General features: G+C 41.8%; 1 protein-coding gene and 1 long non-coding RNA gene across 2 annotated transcripts in view; both read right to left on the reverse strand.

Annotated features, from left to right (window-relative positions):
* COPS8 (COP9 signalosome subunit 8) overlaps positions 1–22,940 on the reverse strand; it is a 248,396-nt gene that overhangs the window by 61,166 nt on the left and 164,290 nt on the right. The gene's annotated exons all lie outside the window — the stretch shown is intronic.
* LOC138488727 (uncharacterized) lies at positions 12,253–12,769 on the reverse strand. The gene is made up of 3 exons (XR_011274705.1): positions 12,650–12,769; positions 12,458–12,549; positions 12,253–12,362 (listed from the first exon to the last, which is right to left on the reverse strand). It is a non-coding gene; the product is annotated as an uncharacterized lncRNA (long non-coding RNA).

The raw sequence follows: 22,940 nt of genomic DNA on the forward strand, positions 1-22,940 counted from the left end.
GCCGTGTAGTTATGGTTAAGTTGCTGTTTCCATAGGAAGAGCACTTTTTTTGGGCGGCTTATAACTTCGCTCCCCCTGGACGAATCCACACTAAACTTAGCAAAAAAAGTATACGGGCCCCTCTGAATTTTTTTGCAAAGTTTGGTGATGTTTGGTCTAGGGAGCAAAAGTTATAGGGGGGGGTCCCAAAACATCTTTTTTCCCATAGACTGAATGGGGGGAAAACTTTGCACACGCCTACAGGCCAAACCGCTGGATGGATTTTCACCAAATTTGCGGCAGAGGCAGGAGCTTGATCCCGAAAGCGTGCTTTTGTAAATTTGTTGACAATCCGTCCAGTAGTTTCCTTTAAAACGTCTCGAAAAATTAGTGATATCTATGTCCGCTCCGCGGTCACACTTCCCTGTTCGCTCTGCGGACAAGAAATTGATTGGCTAATCCGTAACGTAATGTCCGCGGACATGTGACGCTTTCACTGATTGGTTGTGGAACAGCGTGAAGTGATTCTTTTGCTGCGCCTGCCATCTTTTGTTCGTGTTTTGGTGTACGCGGATATCGCCGGTAACACATAAAACAAGACACCATTGCACTGGTTACATTTATGAAATACAGTTTCGGAAGGTGAGCGTTAATGAGGTTGGGATGAGATGTGGCAGCAGGAAGTCAAAAAGTGGTGTTTTATTGTCACCAAAGTCATACGGTAAATTGGAAGTTGATGCTCAATATACGGCGAAGAATTACTGCGTCTATGTTACAATGTATTTAGATTAATATTGCAGTCAGACTGGCATCCTACAGTTTGAAATCTGAGGCAGCCACCTGCACTGTTTGATGGAAACAGCGATTCTGCAAGTGTATGAGAGTAGCGGTTCTCATGAATGGATTCTCATATGTTGTTGCAAAGTGAGAATGTATTTGCATTCTGAGTGAAGGTCACTTGCCTTGCTTTTTTGGTTGCAAGCTCAGTAGGCCCACACACCCCACTAAACCATAAGGGTCAATTGTTTTTTAACTGAGCACAAGGGAAAATGAAGCAACAATGAAGGGAGTGAAAGTTTGCAACAAAAAAAACATTTGATAAGGTTATGTTTTAAAAACGTTTGTAAGGCACATGAAATATCAGTTCACGCAGAATCTTTGCTGCAAATACATTGCTGTCTGACTTTATCCAAAACCAATGGAGGCGGTAAATATCATGTATGTTTAATTCTGACGACTACACCGGACCGAGTTTAAATTTGTTATTACCAGAACAATAATTTTGACAATATAAATGAAGTATTACCTTTCTGTGCAGTTGTCATTTTTTTTCACTTACGAAGAGTGCAGATTCTCCGCCTTTGCAGGCTATGACTAGACTTACCCTTGTTCAATGCTAATATTTCTTCTTTAAAATTGTCATGTTTGACCCCATCGCTTTGTGTATGACTTTGCACGTTCTTTTGGTCTTTTTTAAATCCCGTGATGTCATTTTTTTTTTTACTTGACCATTAACTTTGGCTTTGTAACTGAAGTAGCATCTTTGTGTGCAGCTGTCATTTTTTTTTTAACTTATGGAGAGTGCAGATTCTTGGCCTTTGTAGACTGTCACTAGATTTACCCATGTTCAAAGCTAATATTTCCTTAAAATGTCATGTATCTTTTTGTCTTTTTTTAAAATTGTTTGCTGAAGGCTGGGTATTGATACGTACATTCTCTTACGCTTTCGACCCGCTACATCCGGCCTCACTGTGCTTGCCATGGATTCCAGATGCCGAGTGATGGCTTCTTTGGACGTCAGATGCAACTGATCGTGACCGGCTGCCTGTCCGTCACAATTTTGTGGGATGATCAGCGAATGGACAAAGGGGGCCAGCGCGAAGTGGCCAATAGGAGTAACATAACATGTTTTATGGTGGTGTAGGGCAAAGGTCATGGCGACGTCTTGGAAATCACTGTGCAAACAAAACGGTTGCTTTATCGAAAACGCATACTTTGTGTATGGGAAAAGAACAACGTGTGCCTCACCATTAACATTTTCGATGACGCACATAGACACAATGTTACACTTTGATTGAAAATGGGAATAGTCCGATGGTCTGGAACATTTCCTTGTGAAAAGAAACTACTTTACAAATGTTTTCATTTATAAAAACCATGCTTTATTTCAAAATGTAATGTGGTACATTGTACGTCGCTGTATGTTCATTTTTAGGTTCTGCGCCACAGCACGTATTTTTGGTTTTTGCAGGCTGCCATGGAAAGCGAAGAGGGGACATGTATGGAACAACCGCATTCCCTTTCTATGGTGGCCATCTTGGAAAAGGATTTTGTTTTGTTATCATAACGACTATAACGAGAAATCCTATTTTATAGTACCACACGTTACTGCTTTGCAAATCTAGATTGTGAATTGCAAATTTGATTACGTCTATGTCCTTTACTGAGAAATATAAAGTAGATGGCGTGTATGCGATTTGTATTTTTTTTTAAATATGTTTACACTGCGAAAGGTGGTTCTTAAGGAACATTTACTTTGTTTACAGATGGCGTTTTTTTTGGTAAGAGCTAATAAGGAAATTTGCGCACGGAAATGAGGAACGAGCCACCAAACACCAAACAGTAGCATGGGGGTGTAGGTGGACGGCGGAACATGCTGTGCATTTATTTGTAAGGTAGCGGCAGTGTTTCTCATGCTCCTTCATTACAGCAGTGCTGCTGTTTCTTGGGGAGGAGGGATGGCCTTAGCTGATGTTGTTTTCAGATAACTAGAACTTTTGCGAAAATGTGTACTACATTGCTAATGGCTGACTACCAATACGTGTTGGAGCTGTGCAAGGGAAATGTTGAAGGTCGACGTTGCTACATCGATATAAAATGTATTTCCACACTGTCCACGAGGCATACATCTTACTGTTAAGTGTGTACGGATTCTCGGACACGTCACTGTGCTGTACACCAGCATATGGTCATGTGGCATTCTGCGCAATGTGTGTAATTAAATCAGAAGTTGGTTTACATTATGGTTACGTGGCTCTACTAAATACTGATTACCTTTAGCAAAAAAAAAACTTTCTTAAAAAGGGACGGTATGGTTAAATTGCCCTACTAAAAAACCTGTGAAATTCAGTAAAAAAAAAAAAAACGGTAAAAAGGACGTTATGGTTACAAGTAAAATCTAAAAACCCCTGAAATTCGAGAGTTATTGTAAGCTAAGCAACCATAACTCGCGTCACCACCGTGCCCTGCTAAGACTAACACCCAGGACATCAATGATGACATCACATATCTAGCTCCTTTTTTGTTCACTGCCATATCTAGGCCAGGTGGTTTTATTTACTGACAGTCAGAAACTTACCTTTCAAAAAGGTATTAGATTTATAGATATTGCTATTCTCACATGTTCTTAAGCTACTTTCCTTAGATTTAATCGCATCGTATGATGTACATATATAGAGGAAGAAGCAGGCTTGAAACACAGCAATCATTTTTGTGCATGCATACAATTATGTACATTATACATAGTTGCTAATGATACTGCCTCTTGTTTGCTTACTTTACTCTCCATATATAAGCCCCATATTTGTATGCATTGCAGTATGTTTATGTTTTGTTTGTATTAGTAGAAATATGTAGTAAGTGATGCATTATTAGCTACTTAGTAGATGTTTCAAAGTACGGAAAAGTCTAATACAGAAGCATTCACCGTTTTATATAACTTTGGAAAATTACAAATATAGCACCTCTGGTGTATGCTGCAGCCAATACCTACATTTCTGTATGTGTAGGTTCTTATACTAGAAAGAACACTGCAATGTAATGTCCTATAGGACACTACATTGCTTGATGAAGAATGTAGTTTTTTTTTTCCACATCTCCCGATACTTTTTTGCCAACATTACATTCACAACCCCTTGTATGAAAAGTAAATGCACATGTGATGTCATCAGTGAGGTCATCAATGATATTTGTCATGTCATCATTGATGTCCTGGGTGTTAGTCTTAGCAGGGCACGGTGGTGGCGCGAGTTATGGTTGTTTAGCTTACCATAACTGGCGAATTTCAGGGGTTTTTAGATTTTACTTGTAACCATAAGGTCCTTTTAACAATGTTTTTTACTGAATTTCATAGGTCATTAGTGCAACGTAACCATGACGTCCCTTTAACAAAGTTTTTTTTACTGATATATATATATATACACACTTGCCGCGATCCATTTACTATAAAGCTTGAAGCTAGCTTTCAAGATTACTTTGTTGCTTGCCTTTCTGTGGCATCTATACACGTATAAACTAGCTTAATGTCGTCATCTATGTCTGTGGCATAGGTTTCTTCACCTTGATCCCAAGATGTCACTTATCCTCAGTACTTTCTTGATGCCTTATAGATTATCTGCATTCTCTGGTCCCTGCATCTCTTCTATGCGTCATCTCTTTCTGTGTGACGTCACCATTCATCCTTGCCTTTCATCTTCTCTGCTTCTTCAGGAATCTCATTCAAATGGCCATCATATTGTCTTGCATGCAGGTACGGTTTTCTCAATGGGTACCTTGCCTCCCTGATTCTCTTAGGTACTGGTACTCTTATGGGTACTGCACAGAGTGCACGATCTGGTTCAACTGTTCCTGCATACTTTGGTTCCCACTCTATAGGTAATAAGGGCGGGGCAGATGGAGGGGGGTACTTCGCTCCTCCTCTACACCCCCCCTCTGGGTGATTCATTAACCACTTGCCCATCCTCCTTCACCCCAAGGCAACCTGGTCTGAAGTAATGTTTCTTGGGGATCCATATCTTTATGACTCCTTTCAGACAACCTGCTGATTTCACATGCTCATCCTTGTTCCATGTCATGAGCATGCACTGTTCTCTTGGACTGCAATAGACCCATCTTCCCACATATTTCTTATGGTTCTTTAGGTACAGGAACTTTGTTCCCTTGGTGCATGGATACTGGCCTTCACAAAGTCTCGGATCTCTTCATCTGTCAGATTTCTGGGATTCCATCAACATCAAACATAATCTTCATCCCTATAGCTTTCTTTGCCGTCTTCTTGCACTGTGAGATTATTATCTTGATTACACAAAATCCAAGCAATATCAACACGATCAAGGCTACAAGAAACTTGAACATATCTGCCATTCGTTGTCTAACCCAAGAGAAGAGCGATCCAAACCAGCTGTCATCAGCAATGTCTTCTACTTCGTCTATCATCTGGCCATGGAGTTTCATCAGCATGTCTAAGGCCTCTGTCAAGGTTCCATTCTTGTCATCATGGGAAGGTATGAACGTTCAACATGATTCTCCAATTTTTGAACAAACACCTCCATCCATAGCTGTGATCATGTCCAAGACGTATTTATTCTAGAGAGTCATCTGTCTTATGGCTCTCATCCCCTGTCCGATTGCATTGAATCCCTTTATAGTAGTGTTAATTGCAGCAATTCCCATCTGGTTATCTGAAGCCACTTGGTATTTACTCCAACTTGGATTCTTGGCATAAAGATCAAAGTGAAGACTGAAGTCTGGCTGAACAGTCTGTGTTCATATGGGATGGAGTCAAAGGCTTCTATTGATTTGGCTGAAAAGTAGTTCTCTCTCTTCATCCTCTATCAGCTCCACAGATCTCTTCTTCCTCAAGTGAGCAACTGCTTTTTGGAAACTGTCCAGATTCAGATCACTCTTTGGAATCACTAAAGCTGGAACATGGACATTCACCAATGTGTATATTCCTCCCCATTCTTTAGGTAGCCTTATGTAGGCCTTGGATCCACAAGCCGAATAACGATCCATGATTACCGCTGTTCCATGCACCATCCCTGATGTATCAAAGATACAATCACACTTCTGATTTTCTCCAACTTCTCTTGTACCATTCACTCTGAAACACAGCTTTGAGCTCTCTAAAGGCACTATTTGCAGGGATCCTCCTCTGTCTTCCACCCATGTCAGTAGTTTAGAAAGTCTTGGCCACAAGGGTTTGCACACTTCTTGCACATTCAAAATAGTGGATTCAGGACAATTAGTTACCATACAGGCTCTGCAGATCACCACTCCTTGTTTCCCCATCCATCTGGTGATAACACTGATCCCCAGATCTGCATCTGACCTCTGTTCTTCCACATTCGAATTTCGGCTGTAGATTTTCCTGTGGTCTCCAGTTTTTAATTCAGGTGCCTTCTGATTTCAGCTCCTTTTATTCCAGGTTGTTCTTATCTGATCACAATTCTCCTGGTCTTTGCAGTGTTTCTTGTCTTTATATCTTGAATATAATAGTCTTCATCTGGATCTGTCCCTTCAGTTGCCCATTTGAGAGAAGCACCACTTCCAATGAACTGGCCTCTGGTCTTGCTAAGTGCTACGTGTGAAAGACAATGTGCTGTGTGAACGTCTATTTCAACAGCTATGAAGATCTTCGACTTCCCCATGCTGTATGGCAGGAGTGCACATACAAAGCATTCCTCCTTCGAAGGTCTTCTCCCAACTTCATTTGTTGGTACCATATGTATTTTCCCAAGTGTGCCGTGCTGTCCAGGTAATCATTTAATTCATAATTATCTTCCTGTGTGCTTCTTTAAGGTCTTATTCTTTTCATATGAGCTTCCATAATCATATCATGAAGTGTACCAACATAGCTTCTTCTGACTGAATTATTCACAGGAACTTCCGTCTGGGTTCCCTGTGTAGGAGAAAGTTCAGCAAGCCTTATTCTCTCAACAAGTTCTTCAGGTATGAAAATACCTTGCATAATCTCCATTTGGGATCTTCTTTTCAAAACTGTTTTTGGGTCCATTGTCACTGGACCAGGTGTATTTGCAAGTATTACTTGAGTAGGCTCAACTTTTATCAACCCTTGACGTTGCCTGCTTCGCCGAGCCCGTCTCTGGCATCCAGAAACAGTCTCTAAGACACGTTTTACATGTGTATAATTGCTAATAACATCCATTTTAAGCTCAGGTAATTTGTCATTCATTTTTGGAACAGGAATGACTACATTAGGTCTAGGCTGCCTAGTAGTTGCCACACATACATTTTCACTCTGCTCAGAAACATTCACAGGGGTATTAGCTCCATTTGCACCAATATAGAATGCCGTTCTCACAGTCAAGGAAAGCAGTACGATTATGAACACAATGCAAGTGTAGATAACACAGTGGTAGGTTAGCCTACAACATTTACTTCTTGGACAACATGAGCGTCTGTCTTCATGCAGTAATATAAAATTACTGTTTACATTTCCCATCTTGACTACCTAAGGAAAGAACACTTTAAAACTTTAATACATCACCATTGTGAACTGCTTCTTGAAGCTGCTATGTCGACCCAGCAACTCATCTTTGATCAGTTATCTGCTTTCTGGACGACAACAAGTCTAAGCAAGCTAAATGACAGATTATCTCCCAATCTATGCCTCGAATCTGCCTCAGACCAGACGACATGTCGAATTTCTTTCAGCATGAACCAAAAAGTCTTTATCGGCAACCTTTCGATCTGTCCCTCGGAGGAAAGTTTCTACACCGACCTGTGATTTCGTTCAGAATAGATAATCACTTAGATGAGAATACCTTCCAGGATCACATTCAGATTTGCAGTGTTTCTTGGATCACTTAGAAAGGTGCGCACATCAGTGCGCCTCCCAACCAGGTGCGGATACTATTCAATCAGACTAAGAATACCACACTGACTAGTCTATGAGCTGCTTCGTTTGTTAGGGGCATTTGTACTCTCCTCACTGTACTCCGGTAGCTGCAAGATTTGTGCAGGGAGGACTAGGAGTAATCTTATAACTTCTTCGTTCTTAGGATTTTGTAAAAAAGCTGGAATGCGGGTGTTCTCCCGACCAGCGAAGGGTAAGCGCGCATCACCACTTGAAATATGTAAGAATGTGCCTAGAAAGGTCATTACTGGGTGATACCATGGGTAAATCCAAACAGGAACTCTGTTGAATGAATCTTGCTATTGTACCCTTTTCCAATTGCTGTGTCCACGATCAAAATCTGGCATAACCCGCTTCTTATCAAGGCTTAAGCATGCCTCAGTCCAAAGTTTATAAGCTACTGTGGCATTAAGCACAAAAAGATCTTCTTTCACTCTGGAATGGCAGCACAGTGTTCGAATTAGTTTTCCTTGACCCTTTTATAAATTACTTAAAAAGGCGTGTCCCGAATCAAGCCAGTGTCAATGAATTCCTCGTCTTTCTACTTGTCAGCTTCTGCATCCTTCTTCCTACTCATAGATCTCGTCTGCACGTGCTGTGGTTCTTCCTCAATGCTTTTACTTGCCTCGTCGTGTAGGGGTGCAGGCAGAGGAGTTTCTCCAGCAAAGATTTTAACATCCCCCAAAAAGATCCAAGCATGCCTGCCCTGCACTTTGACAGCAGACGGCGTGATGTCTTCCACGATGAACGGACCACAGAAACTGGGTTTGTCCCACTTTTTCCTTACGTTGTTGTGGATCAAAACTGCATCTCCTCGGAATAGTTGGGGAACATGAAATTCTTGAGATTGGGTTGTTGCAACATCTCATTCTGTGTTCTGTACTGCTCTATACACCCTTGTCTCTGCAGCTGTCATGAAATGACAAATACTGGAAGTCATACAGTTCAAATAATTGAGTAATTACAATCCTAACAGTGCTGCTGTTGGCTGAGCATCACTTCTAACTCTGGATGGAGGCATTAGGGGGGGGTTCTCATTTGTCTCCCTGTCTCTATTTTGTGGGGTGCGAGATGGTGGTCAGGACCTGGCTGGTTCCTTAAAGCATATAATGCCAGTGGTAGGCAATGGAACCACCCTTTCTTCAAGGTAAGCTTCAACTTGGTTATTCTTTCTTTAAGCAAGCCATTGAGCCTCTCACAGATCCCATTTCCTTGTGGATGATAAGCCGAAGAAAACTTGTACTTTATACCAAGCAACCAGCTGATCTGTTAAAATATCTGGTTCACAAAGTGAGGACCATTATCCAACACCATAACTTCGCATACCCCCGATCTAGGAAATACTTCCTGCACCACGAATTTGGCTGCACAGGTAGAGTCTGGGTGTGTACATGGTCCTGCTGCTATCCATCTTGAGAAAGGACACACCACAACAATTGGATATCTATATCCATTACATACTTATATCATGTCGAAATAGTCGATATGCAAGTGCTGAAAAGGGTCATTAGGTCTCAGAATGACTCCCCTGTGTGCAGTGTATGCCCAGCCGTGAATTGTTGACACACAATACAATTCACTATAAAAAACAAAAATCAAACATGCTCTATCAAATTTGGCACAAACCATTCCTCAGCAATAGTTACAGCGAGATTCTCCCTAGTTGTATGCACGGGGTAGTGTAGCTGTTCCAGCACCACCCTTAATAAGGCTATAGGCATCACCGGTTTACCAGTGCTGTCCTGTCGCCACAATGCTTCATAGGGTTTTAAAGAACACCCTCTTCGTGTCCACAAATTATTTTCCTCTTGAGGTGCTTCCACCTGGACCTACACTAACTGCGTTTTTGATAAGTGGTTGTACCCTTCAGACACAGTCATCATAATAATCATTTTCACATTCACATCAAAAGTCTAACATTCATCATCTCTTTATCTGTAATCGCTACGCGCTAGGCCTCAGTGTCTGCTGCTGGATTTCCACATGAGATAAAATCTGCCCCTTTAGTATGGGCTGCGCAGTTGACTACTGCAATGCCTACTGGGAGTTATAGTGCCTTAATGAGTCTATCCAATAAGGCGGCATGTTGCACTGGCATGCCGTCCGCTCCGAGTTAGCCCCTCCTTTTTCAACCTGCTAGTCCTGCGTGCACCGTCAACGTCACTGTACACGGTTACTTCCTGTCTACGTGACTCTCAATCGTGAGTATCAACGCCAATAATTCTGCAGCCTGTGCTGAATAATGAGACGGCAATAGAGTACCAATAAGCACCTGAAATTCTCCATTAGCTGTGTGCTTTGCCACAGCTGCACCTGTATATGTCTGTCCGTCACTCTGTTTTTGACGGTTCCTCAAGGATCGATCAATCTCAACTCCTGCTAATGCATTCTCTTTTATTCTGGGGAGCTCATCATGAAACTCTTCATAGTTTGTGCAATCGTGTACAGGCTCTCCCTCTATCATTGGCTCAGCTATAAACATGGCAAGATTCTCCATTTTACATCAAACTATTTTAATCGCTGGATTTGATATGACTACCTCATAGGAAGAAGCCCTTTGAGACGTCAATGTGCCTTTTGGTTTCTCTAAAATGGCAAATAGTGCGTGTTGAACAAAAAACGTCACGGAAAATCCTATTACTGTGCTTGCAGCCTGCTCTATGGCGAACGCAGCAGCTGCTAAACTTTGTACGCACGGAAAATGACCTCTCATCACTGGGTCTAAGATTCCACTGTAATATGCAAGGGGCTTGTACCCCAACGTGGTTCTCTGTGTAAGGACTGCTGTCATAACAGTGCCACCTGTATGTGAAAACAAGAATTCTCCAGCATAATTGGGAATCCCTAAAACTGAAGCCGTGCAAATTGCTTTTTTTCAAATAGTCAAACCCTTCTTCCATATCCTCAATCCACACTTTGCTTTGCCTGTGCTTTCTTTAGGGCCTGTAATAGGGGCCTTATATATGAACTGTAGTCAAAGAGCCATAATCCCAAAAATATCTGCATGTGTTTTATCATGTGTGGCTTTGCTGTTTTTAAAAATATCCTCAGCTCTTTCAGGAGTAACCTTTTTCCCCTTCATGCAAAATCAATTGGCCTATGTACAACACTTCTTGTTGACAATACTGTAATATTTCTTTGTCTACCTTATATCCTTTGTCAGCGAGTATAATCATCAGCTGGACAGAATCGCGTTTGCACTCTTCTTCTGAGGTGCTGCAAACTAGAATGTCATCTACGTATTGCAACACAACGCTTTCCAAAGCGATATTGCTTAAGTCCATCTGAAGGACCCTATTGAAAAAAAAAAAAAAGAAAAAAAGAAAAAAATCGATGGGGCCTCACAGTACCCCTTGGGTAAGCAAGTGCTTTTCAGGCGAGTTTGTCTGAACATAAATGACGTCAGATCCTGCAAGTCTTTATGCAATGGGATTGAAAAAATGCATTTTTAAAAAAATCAATCACCATGAAATATTGTGTTTCAACAGATTTATTACATAGGATCGTGGACGGGTTAGGAACTAGAGTGAACTCGGTCTCTACAACTTGGTTTATTGGGCAGAGGTCCTGTACTAGACACCTCAAACCACCACTTTTTTTTTTTTTACAGGGCACACTGACGTATTACACAGTGACTCTGACATCACTAAAATACCCTGCTGCATCATGGCGGAAATAGTCTTAAAAATACATTCATCTCCCTCTCGGGGCATAGGATACTGACATGCTTGAGGTAAAATTGCTCCCGGTTTCAATTTAATCTTCACTTCTCCAACCCCCTTTAGTAAGCCTACGTCATAGGGGCCGGCGGTCCATAATGAGACTGGCACTTTGCCATATCTTCATCAAAATACCCAGGACGTTTTTGTGCCATCATCATTTTCTGAGAAACTTCTCTTTTAATTACTCTTATCCAATAAGTAATGCACATTTTGAAGGTTACTTCATCATCAGATGGATGATCTTCAAACAGATCTTCATCAGTGACGTCAGTTAGTCGGTTACCCTCCCCGATGGCGATGACTGAGCACCATTCTTTTCCTTCATCATCATGTCCATCAAGAAAAGCCATTTCCCCTTGCACTATGGCTGCTTGTATCTCGAAGTGAAAAACTTGTCCCTTTTCTTCGAGCATAGGTATTCTTGGTATAAACAAAAATTCATCTGAGTTCTCATTGGTCTGGGATAAGCAAGTGTTGTGAGCACAAGGGTTTCCTCAATTTTTTAAGGGGGCTGTGGTATGTGAGGAGAGATACAGCTGAAAAAAACGTACATATACCACTAGCTACCCACCTCTAACACACCGAAAGGTGGCTACTTGTCAGAAATTTACCTCACAGTAGGAATTTCATAGGATTATATCTCCCACCATAGACAAAGAAATGTGTTTAGCATATTTTAATTATTATATCAAACATGGTAAAACATAAAAACCTATTTCCAGCGTTCGTTATTTGTAGAAACACAAATGGGCAGAAGAAACAGACACCAAAACATTTGCAATGTACAATTTGCGTGATGTTAGTAATGGTGTATTTTGATCGCATTTTCAATTATACAACAACATGGTATAATAGCGTCAACATTTGAATATGTTTCTAGGGAGAAGGACAACACTCTTGCAGTTTAGAGCTCATCAGTAAAGTCCAACGCCCCGTCTCCAGGACGCGATAGGTTAAAGAAACACGTTACACTGGCAACATGGCGCCTATGTGTGTGTAGTGACCTAAAAAGATAAATAAAAATTGTTTTACTCAAACATGATAAAAACGGTGATGGTGGTGTTTGTGTGCATACAAAACAAGTAGCCAGGTTGCTAACCTTAAAAGTGATTTCTTTTGGTGTGATGGGCAAAGCGATTGCATGAATCAATTTAATTGAGGCGGCAGACCAGTCCATCTTAAGAATTCAAGCTGTAAATCAATACGTAAATTTATTTAGATTTTTGTTGAAACAAGTAACATATTGAACCAACAATAGTTACATTTTGATATATGAATCAATCATATTTACCACTTTATGTGTAAGGCAGGAATTTTTGTTTCAAGTCCTGCAGAGAAATTTCAGTGGTGTACCGAGTTTCTATGGTATTCCGGATACATGTCCCATAATGCATCATGGAATCTAAAAGAAATGCGAAAAGCCTTTCAATTACACAGGTTTCACCTGATTTACGTTTCTTTCAAGCATTTAAGTGGCAGGGAGTAACACTTACTTGGCCATAATGATCCCCAAGGCTGTCTTGCATTGTTATATATTGGGTTAGATATTTTAAACCGCTTGCGTGTCAGTGAATGGCTCTGTGTGGGAGACAAAGGCACCAGAGAGTACACTTAGACTCCCTGTACGTTTTTCACTGGTCTGCCTGCTAGGCCTGGTAACCATGACAACAATGCATACTCCATACTGAAAAACCTCTGGTTCTAATGGAATTGCTCTCTCATAGCTAGTTGTCCTGCATATGCCATAATCATTTTGCAGACGTTTACATAATGCATTCCTGGTGTTGAACACACTATTCCTTCATCAGTGAACGAGATTGTCATATTCAACTTAGTCATTAAATCTCATCCCAATACATTGGCAGGTGTTTGCCTCTAATATAGCAGTGGCACACTCTTATGGAAACTGTAATTCTTAAGTAAAAGGAACTCTGGTTGTAGCTCCTGTGAACCCTTGAGGATTCATGGCATTGCCAGACATTGAACATTTTTCCTCTTGTATACATGAGCGTATTGCACCTGTGTCTACTAAAAACGAAAAACCTTTGCCTCCTATAGGGACGTCCACCCTTGGTTCCTCATGAGGGTTTGGCGTCACAGACAGTATTGAACACATCAGGTCTCCTAGTGAGCTGTCCTATTGCGGGTACAGCCTCTTCCCATTACTTGTGAAAGGATTCCCTCCATTGGCAGTGACATCTCGTATTCCAAGAGTCATTAACTGACCTGTGTTCGTGGTTTGCTGAAGCTGTATAGGCGATTGTTGCGACCGCCCTTGTGGAGGATTAACTGCTACCTGCTGTGGTTGCAAGCCTTGCTGTACTCTCAACGCTTGCTGCTGCACCGTTTGATTCTGCGCAAATCCATCTCCGTTCTGCAGCGAATATGCAGGTGGATTTGACATCCCCCCTCCTGAAAACTGCCCATTTTGCACCATTGCTGGACTGCTACATGTGTGAAAAAAGTGCCCTTTCATTCCACACGTCCAACAAATAGGCGGTGGTCTCCAACCTGCCCATTTTGCATACTCCAATTACCATTCTGTATATTTTGAAACCCACTGCTTCCCTGTTTATTCTGCCAATTCCCTTGATAACCTTGCCAACCTCGTCCTCTAAATCCCCTTCCTCGTGGAGTATATCTACTATTATTTTGATCGAACTGCCTTTGATTATTCACTTGCGGCATGTTCATTGTCTGCTGCGAGTTCGATCCATCTACGCTGGTCAACATTGACCCTTGAATGGCGTATTTGAATAGTTTTTTCTGCACTAACTTTGCCTCTTCGCCTTTGCGAGCATTGTAATTTTTGCGATTCTTTTCCTGCAAGAGTGTGCAGTAATGTGCAATAATCAGCTGAATTTCCAACCATGTTTTAGCCTCTCTATCCCCACTAACTTCTTGAGCTGCTTCTGTACTGGCTCTGGCAGCCCCTGTCATAATATATGATGGAACACTGGTATAGACTTTCCCCAAGATTCACGCGTTTCCAAAGCCCAAGATTCCTGAAAGTTTTGAATGTAAACCAACAGATCCTCTCCTTCCTTCATCTTTTTTGTTATTCAAGTATGGCGATTAAAAGACCTTTAATCTGTGGCCAAAGTATTCATCCCCCCTGTCATTATCTCCAATTCATGTATCCATTTCCCAGCGCCAGAAGTCAAAATCCGGAGTTTACACCTTAAATTAGCTTTGTCCATCTGGGACCACAGTATATACTGTGGTCTGGCCTCTCCTTTTTCTAGCAAGGGAAACAGACGCCCCAAACTCATCTCTCATCATTTGTCTGTCTACTGCAGGGACAATATTGCCACATGGCCATCTACCTGGCAATGATCTTAACCTGCTTACATAAGGCGGCGACTCCACCATCTGATGTGGAGTTGCCCCTTAGGTCGGTCTGACTGTCAATGGCTCCGACGCCTTAGATGCAGGCACGTTTAAATCCGACCATCTTATTTCCTTCTCCATAGAAAGACATACCTCAGACCCACATACGTCATCTCTCTCTTCGCCATGGAAGGCTTCCCTTTCTTCGTCTGACATGTCTTGTGCCCAACTCGTGCAACTTCTCTCCTCGTCATCTCTATTCAGAGTCAGTGTCTAAAGACAGCTCCTTATGACTTGCACTAGATGAGGGTTTCTCTGTGTCATACAAATGGGAGCTCTTGAGTAATTCTTTTCACTTCCCCCTTGGCTCCTTCTGAGCTCTAATTTCATGGTATATTTGATCGATCACTTCCCCAATGCTCCTCGAGTCAAACTCATCTTCTATATTTGCTCTGGACGGTCCTGGTAATAACTCGTATTCTCGGAAGAATTCCTCTATATCTTCCCATGCTACTTTTGGATCAGGATTTCTTACTTCTTTTTCTATGCAATTGAGATTGCGTGCTCTTTGTTTACGTTCCATATCATCGTCAAATTCTCTTCGCTTTCTAGCTTCCTCTTAGTCTGTCTTCCTCTTTTTCATATCCCTTCTTTCATTTGCCCTTCGTATCTCCTCATCCCTTCCTCTTTTCATTCTTTTTTCTATTAACTTCTGCTCTTCTTCTTCCATTCTTTTTCTTTCTAGCCTCTTGCTCATCAGCTGTTTTGTCTATTATCGCACTTTCTTTGCTCTGTTTTTTAGCCTGCTCGTCTAGAACTGCTCTCGTCTGTATCTTTTTCTCCTTCGTCTTTCAATCGTTCTTCCCTTTCTTTGTCTTTTTTATCTTGCTCATCTTGATCTCCCCTTTGTCTTACGTCCTCAATGTCTTTACCATCGAGTTTAAGCAAAATCTGACCTCCCATACATTCGTTCTGTAAGAGTGCTATCTCATCAGTTTTATCTCCTTCTCCCTTCCATCTCTTTATCTCTCTTCCTATATCTATAGATGTACTTGGTCGATCACTCTCTCCTTATCGCATCTCTCAGGACTTTAGAGATAACATCTTTTTCAATTTTCTTCTCTGGGCCTTCATCACTACTTTGCGTAGGTGACTCATAAGTCGGGTTGCTACACCCCACTGCTGCTTTAAGTTCCCTTAATGGGTATAACCTATAGGCTTTCTTACTCTTGTCTTCTATTTCAGTCAGGGTGGGTGGAGCAGAGGGCTCTTCACCCCCCTCCTTGCATACATTAAGTATCCAATCTAATGGAGACTCCTCATCTTTCTCTTGTTCATACATTTTCCAAACCTCTAAGCTCGCGAGGCGCTCGTCTAGCTTCTTCCCAGTATACACTACATGCAGATGTGTCGTCATATGCTGCATGACTACCTTTGATAGTGATCCGCCTTGTGGCCACGGCATAAACATTTTCTCTTCTCTGTGGTTCCTTTAATCCATTCTGTACTGTCTAAGTTTAGGTGCATGTTTCGGCAACTGTTTGCAGAGATGCACTAATGGAGTAACATCCTCCATTCTCAATTTGTCTATTCTTAACTTATTTAAACGCTCATTTGCTTTTGATCACAGGTTTAAAGCACGTTTCAAGAAAACAATACCATATGAGCGAGCACCAATCGTCACAAGCTCCAATCCCTTTAAATCACAGATTTACTTTAATCTTGCTAAAAAACAACCATCAAACACAATTTAAAACAATCACTTTCTTTTCCTCAACTTTGCACTTCTCGTATTTATCATACATACTTTCTTCAGCTAGGACGTCCTCATACTTTCAGAACCGCATAAAACAAACTTGACCAGTCACATGAAATTTCCTACAATCTTTTTCTCCAAGACTCATCTTACCCTCCAAAAATGCTCCTTACGGAACTTAAATCTATCTCTTTAGGTCCGTCTTAAATTGGACCCATTTTCTACGTCATCCACAAACAGGATTTTAGATTAAGATTTCTTCTAACGTTCTTTAAAACGTAGGTATAGGGCGTATCCTCTGTAGTGGCTTCTCACACGATATTACTTATTATATTGCTCGGCCACACCCAAGTCATATATATCTTTTTTACACTCTTACTCTTTTACGTTTATACACCCTCCCTCCGTTACTCTCCTTTATTTTACTACGAAGGCATCACCAATCACATAGACTACAACTCCCCACAGCCAAAATCAACACAGCCTAAAACTACTCATAAGGCTCACCCCCTCGAAAATACCAACAGAGCCAACCACAGAAGACCATACTGCCATCCCACAAAGAAGATTCCTAACCCTTGCAACACTCCACTACGGAATTGGAGATTAGGATCTAGAACTCAACTGCACCTAGTTTCTAAAACACATGAGCACTACAAATTAGGACACATTCACGAGGCTACATTAGACACACCGACAATTAAACCGGCAATCAAAACAAAGTGCCTCACCTCTCCTAACAACGCCAAACCTAATAATCTCAAAGTAGGACTCTTAAATGTTAGATCCCTCCAAGCCCATGCATTGGACATATTCGATAATCTAACTGACAACGACCTAGATATCTTCGCATTAACAGAAACTTGGCTGAATCCTACATCAGGCCCAGCCTTAGCACTATCCCTACCGGACAATTAATCCATCCTCCGAGCTGATAGAGACTCCAATCAATGCAAAGGAGGTGGAGTAGCTATTTACAAAACTATGCTAGAACTAAGAATAACGAATAACAGTCACCTTCCATCAGCAGAACTACTGACGGTCAAATTCGCCACCTCTACCACAGCCACCATTACCATGCACTTGATCTACTGACCACCAGGAGGAGCTACCACCTTTGAAAATGACATTTCACAACTACTATGCGAAAACACCAAATGTAAATCCCAAGTGATAATCCTAGGCGATTTTAACCTAGGTCTTGACGATCCTAAAGATGGCAAAGCCTCCACACTCAAAGACACTGTCAGAATTGGGGTTTACACATCGTATAAATAACCCAACTCACAACAAGGGCCATACTCTCGACTGGCTACCAGATCTTAATTGTTCCATTAAGTTATTGGGAAACACCTTGCGCTTGGACCGACCACCATTTAATTACCTTCGCCATTGACCAATCGGTCACCCGTACCTCCCCCACAAAGGCACCAGCTTTAATGGCAAGAAGTAAACGGAACCTCACCCTAGAAAAACTGATACCACTACTACACCCTCTCACGCAGACCAACCCTACACATAGCGAACCATCTGACCTAGTGAAGTTATATAATGAAACTATGACTAAAGCCATCAATACGCTTACTCCGTTAAAACTACAGAAAGCTAAAACCGCACGCCCACATAAACAAATGGTACACACCTCACCTAAAAATCCTCAGAAAAGAGTAGCAGAATCAAATTGGAAAAAACACCCATCTGCAAAAAACAAAGATATATTCAGTGCAGTCTCACTCAACTACAAATTAGCCAATTCAGATACAAAGGAATTATTCAATATACTAAAAGAACTTGAGTCTCCTGCCCCAAAACCTGACCCATGCATAAAAGACACCCAATGGTGCACTAATATTCAAAATGCGCTCCAAAACAAAAATCACAATGTTACTAGAGAAAATCAATACGAAAAAAAAACCTCCTCATCAACAATACCTTACCCCCGAAACTACCCTCCCCCTTGCGGCAACACTGCCACAATTCAACTTTCAACCTCTCTCCAGTAAAGAAGTTGAACAGATCATACTTAAACTTAAACCATCAAATTGCAAGGGCGATATCTGCCCACCCACCTTAATCAAAGAAGCAGCCTCCATGCTCTCCCCATCCAAAACAAAGTTCATCAATGCCTCATTTGCAACGGGTTCTGTACCTGCGAGCCTAAAAGATGCCTGGGTACTCCCACTATTGAAAAAACCTACACTAGACCCAAATAACCCATCTAACTACCGGTCCATCACCACAGTACCCTTTCTATTTAAAATACTGGATCGTGCTGCCTATCTACAAATACAGCATTACCTAGAAATTAACAATCTATTAGGCCTAAAACAATCTGGATTTAGACCCAGACATGGGACTGAGACTGATCTTGTCGATCTCAAAAAACAAATTCAGGCATTAAAAGATAAAGGTAAATCGGCCTTGCTATTACTACGACTTATCGGCAGCATTCAATCTAGTCAACCATGACATACTATGCAAGCACTTGTCATCCGCTGCACACTTTTCCGACCAAGCGAACATGTGGATTAGATCAATCCTTAATAGATCCATGCGCGTCTTTGCCCCATCAGCCTCAGCTGCACCATCACCGGTATCCTGTGGAGTCCCCCAGGGATCATGTGTATCATCAACACTCTATAAACATTTTTAACAAGCCTTTATTAGATATCCTGGACCATCTGGGTGTCTCGTATTCAAACTATGCTGATGACACCCACATACTTATCCCCATCACTGGGGACTACATAGCAGACAGCAATACCCTGAACAATATCTACAGTATAATACAAACCTGGATGGCTAATCACGGATTATGTCTAAACGATGACAAAACTGAACTTTTACTACTCGGTTCCCCCAAAAAATTAAGCAAACTTGACACTGCCTTCAAAACTTTTATTATCGATGGTAATACCATTAATGTAGCACACAGCGTAAAAACACTGGGTATTCACATTGACGCTGCATTATCCTTCAAGAAACAAACTAATGCACTTGCCTCAGCTACGGCTTATACCTGCAAGCTGATCACAGCCTGCTGTCCATACCTATCCACAAACTGCATATCAGTTGCAAGAGCATTAGTGCTATCCAAATTAGACTATTGCAACGCGCTTTACCTAGACACATCTAAACAAAACCTAAACAAAATGCAAGTAATGCAGAATAATGCAATCAGATCAGCATGCAATATCCCCAAGAAATCAGCATATCTCCACTATTATACAAAACCTTAAATGGCCAAACATCAACCAAAGAATTGACCTTAAAGCCCCATCATTAACACATAAATACCTACACAATCAAGTGCCTTCCTACCTTTGCGACACCTTTACTAGGCACACTTCAGCCAGACCTATCAGAACAGCCCAAACCCATTGCATAAATATACCTAGAGTCAATCAACAAAGTGCGGGTGGAGTCAGCTTCCCTGTCCTTGCTGCAAAAAAAATGGAACGCACTCCCCCTCACCATCAGAGCTGAGCCCTCCTTCATGATCTTTAGAAACAAGGTCAAGTCAGGCTTCTGGAACCAAAATCACATCTAGCCATCTACCATCCTCTTGGCGCCAGTTTACGCACCTGTATATATGCAAATGTTCTACGTTATAATTGCCGCCAGTCCGGCCATACAATACTGTAAATTATGAATACCCGTATGTACAATGTCAATGTATGCATAACATGTATGTAAGATATGCGCTCAGCTGCCCCAGGGCCCCGATGGGCAATACAAATAAACATTTTTTTTTAAAAAATCAATTTTCCATACTCTGCAGTTTCTACTCACCATTCACATATTTTCTTCTTCGGACCCTCGGGATCGCCGCCTCAGTTACTGCTTCTTCAAACTGTTTTCCATTCCACTCTTCATAGACGTGGGAGGGGATTTTTATACAAACTAAGGGGACCCATAACATCCACCTTGCAAAGATTGTCATTTACACTAACCACCATCTACAGGGAGCTTCACGTCCTGTCAGCCGATTGGCAAAGGTTGTGCGATATTACAGAGACTCAAAAGTTTACTTATATCGACGGTTGATGGACTTTTTAAAGAACCATCCTCTCTCTGCTACCAAGAGAACTCGGTTGCACAACCCTTTAAGATGAGTAGCAATACCCTGGAGATGGATGGGGATGCAGATTTTATTCATACTTCAATAATCAAAACGCCTCAGGTAGTTTGGCAAAAGGGGAGTCTGTTTTATTAACAATTATATAAAACAGGGAGTACAACGAACATCAGCATTCGTTCGGTACTCTTACTCAACTCATTTCTGTAGAAACTGAGGTTATATTGCATAAAATCCGCATCAGTGACGTAATGACCTGCGTCACTACCTACGTGGCAAACTACAAAATCTATTGGAGGGAGTGATTGGCTCCAAGTGAATATATAGTATATGTTCCAGATCAGTATAGAATCGTGAAGAAGAGTGACAGGGTACTTATCAGGTGGGGCAACTAAGCCCTCCGCTCAAAATGGCCACTATGAACGTCACTAAATACACAACGTTCCATTGGCTACACAAACTATAGGACCCTAGATTACATGGCCCTCTACAATTGGTTGGCTTCTAACCCCCGTCAGTACTTTTTCACCTACGTTTAGCAGCATGCAAACTGAACGTCCAGGTGCTGGTGGGCTCGTTATAGCACTATCTTCCCACCAATTAATATCTCAATCCATCATCACCTCAATGGTCCAGTGTCAATTAGTGCTTTGAAGTTTGTACTGTGCTCTGAGAATTTTTAAGGAGTGAAGGCACAGCCTGCCCTCGTGCGTAGGTGTGACCACCTCGATCGTACAATTTCTTCCTTCCACGGGACTGGACACCATAAATATCAAGCTTTTTTGTGCATTTAATATTTATTAATAGTCCTCTGACGTCTTGTTTTGCTCAAGCCTTCTGAACAGGAGCCTCTTGTTCCTTCACATAATTTGTATCCAATGTCAACCAATTCCTGTTTGATAAGACTTTGGCTTCTTGGCTCATCCAACTCCTTCTGCTGAGATTCATTTGTAATTAAAATTGCTTTTAACTGCGACACACTGAAGAGAGGCTTTCTTGTTCAGCACTGCTTTATAATGCATAGTGGAAACGGCCATCTTTTATTTGTCCATATATGCGTCATCAAGCGATCAGTGTAGCGCGAAACGCGTTGTTTGCAGGTCGTGCACCACGGCGTCCTGACTGTCTGTCCTTGTGTTGCTGCCCGTATTACTTTTTGTAAAACTTAGCCTTTAATTATTAAAACAAACATCTGTATCCATTACATGGTGTTTTTTTTGGGAGTTTGCAATTTGCTATTGGCCCGCGGTTCTATATGACAATGCATTACTTACCGTAAAAGCATTTCTGATGATTGTATCTGCTTAGATTCACATGCTGTGCATAGGTCCGACATCCAGTGGTCACTGCGGAGTATTGCATTTTGTTTTTCGTAGTCGAAAAGGGTCGACAGGGCGTGTCTGAAATACTATCCCTATAGTGACGTGTGTTGTACCCACAATCCCTCACGCGTCGAGGTCCCCCTGTTTGTATTTTTCTGATCTGAGGGAGCCTTCTAGACGTGAGTGAGTACAGAAAAGAGAGATATAAAAGGAAGTCTATGTTCCTTCCATCCGAGCGGGGAGGAAGGGTGGGCGCATGTGAATCTAAGCAGATACAATCATCAGAAATGCTTTTACGGTAAGTAATGCATTGTCTTCTGATGCTTGTTAATCTGCTTAGAATCACATGCTGTGCATAGACTAGCGAGCAGTACCCAGAGTTGGCGGTGGGTTATGAGAAGGAACAGTAGAGAAAAGATGTCTTAATACTGCCTGACCCACCTGGGAGTCAGATCTCGAGTGTGCATCTAGACAGTAGTGTTTTGTAAAGGTGTGCACAGAACTCCAGGTAGCCGCTTTGCAGATGGACTCAAGGGGAACATTTGCAATGAATGCTATGGACGCCCCCGTGCCTCGAGTAGAGTGTGCTCTAGGCTTAAAGGGCAGTTCTCTCTTAGCAAGAGTATAGCAGAGAGTGATGCATTGAACAATCCATCTAGAAATAGTGGACTTTGAAACTGCATCCCCTTCTCTTCCTGCTGCCACCGAGACGAAGAACTGATTAGTCTTCCTCAGTGGTCTGGTTCTTTCCATGTAGAACATGACCGCTCTGCGCACATCTAGTGTGTGCAGAGTTTTTTCTCCCAAGTTGGAAGGATTTTGAAAGAACGTTGGCAGTTCTATAGACTGGTTTACGTGGAATTTCGATATGAACTTCGGAGCAAACCTTGGGTGCGTGCGTAGAACCACCTTATCTCTGTGAACTGTAACGAAGGGGTCTAGAACAGAAAGAGCCTGTAGTTCACTTACCCTCCTGATGGAGGTGATAGCTATTAAAAAAGCAGTCTTAAGAGTGAGGTCTTTAAGAGATGCTTTGTGCATGGGTTCGAAAGGTGAGCCCATGTGTCTGGTAAGTACCACGTTAAGGTCCCATCCG

This window comes from Ambystoma mexicanum, chromosome 9 (assembly GCF_040938575.1).
Source record: "Ambystoma mexicanum isolate Mex_15411 chromosome 9, UKY_AmexF1_1, whole genome shotgun sequence".
Lineage (NCBI taxonomy): Eukaryota > Metazoa > Chordata > Amphibia > Caudata > Ambystomatidae > Ambystoma > Ambystoma mexicanum.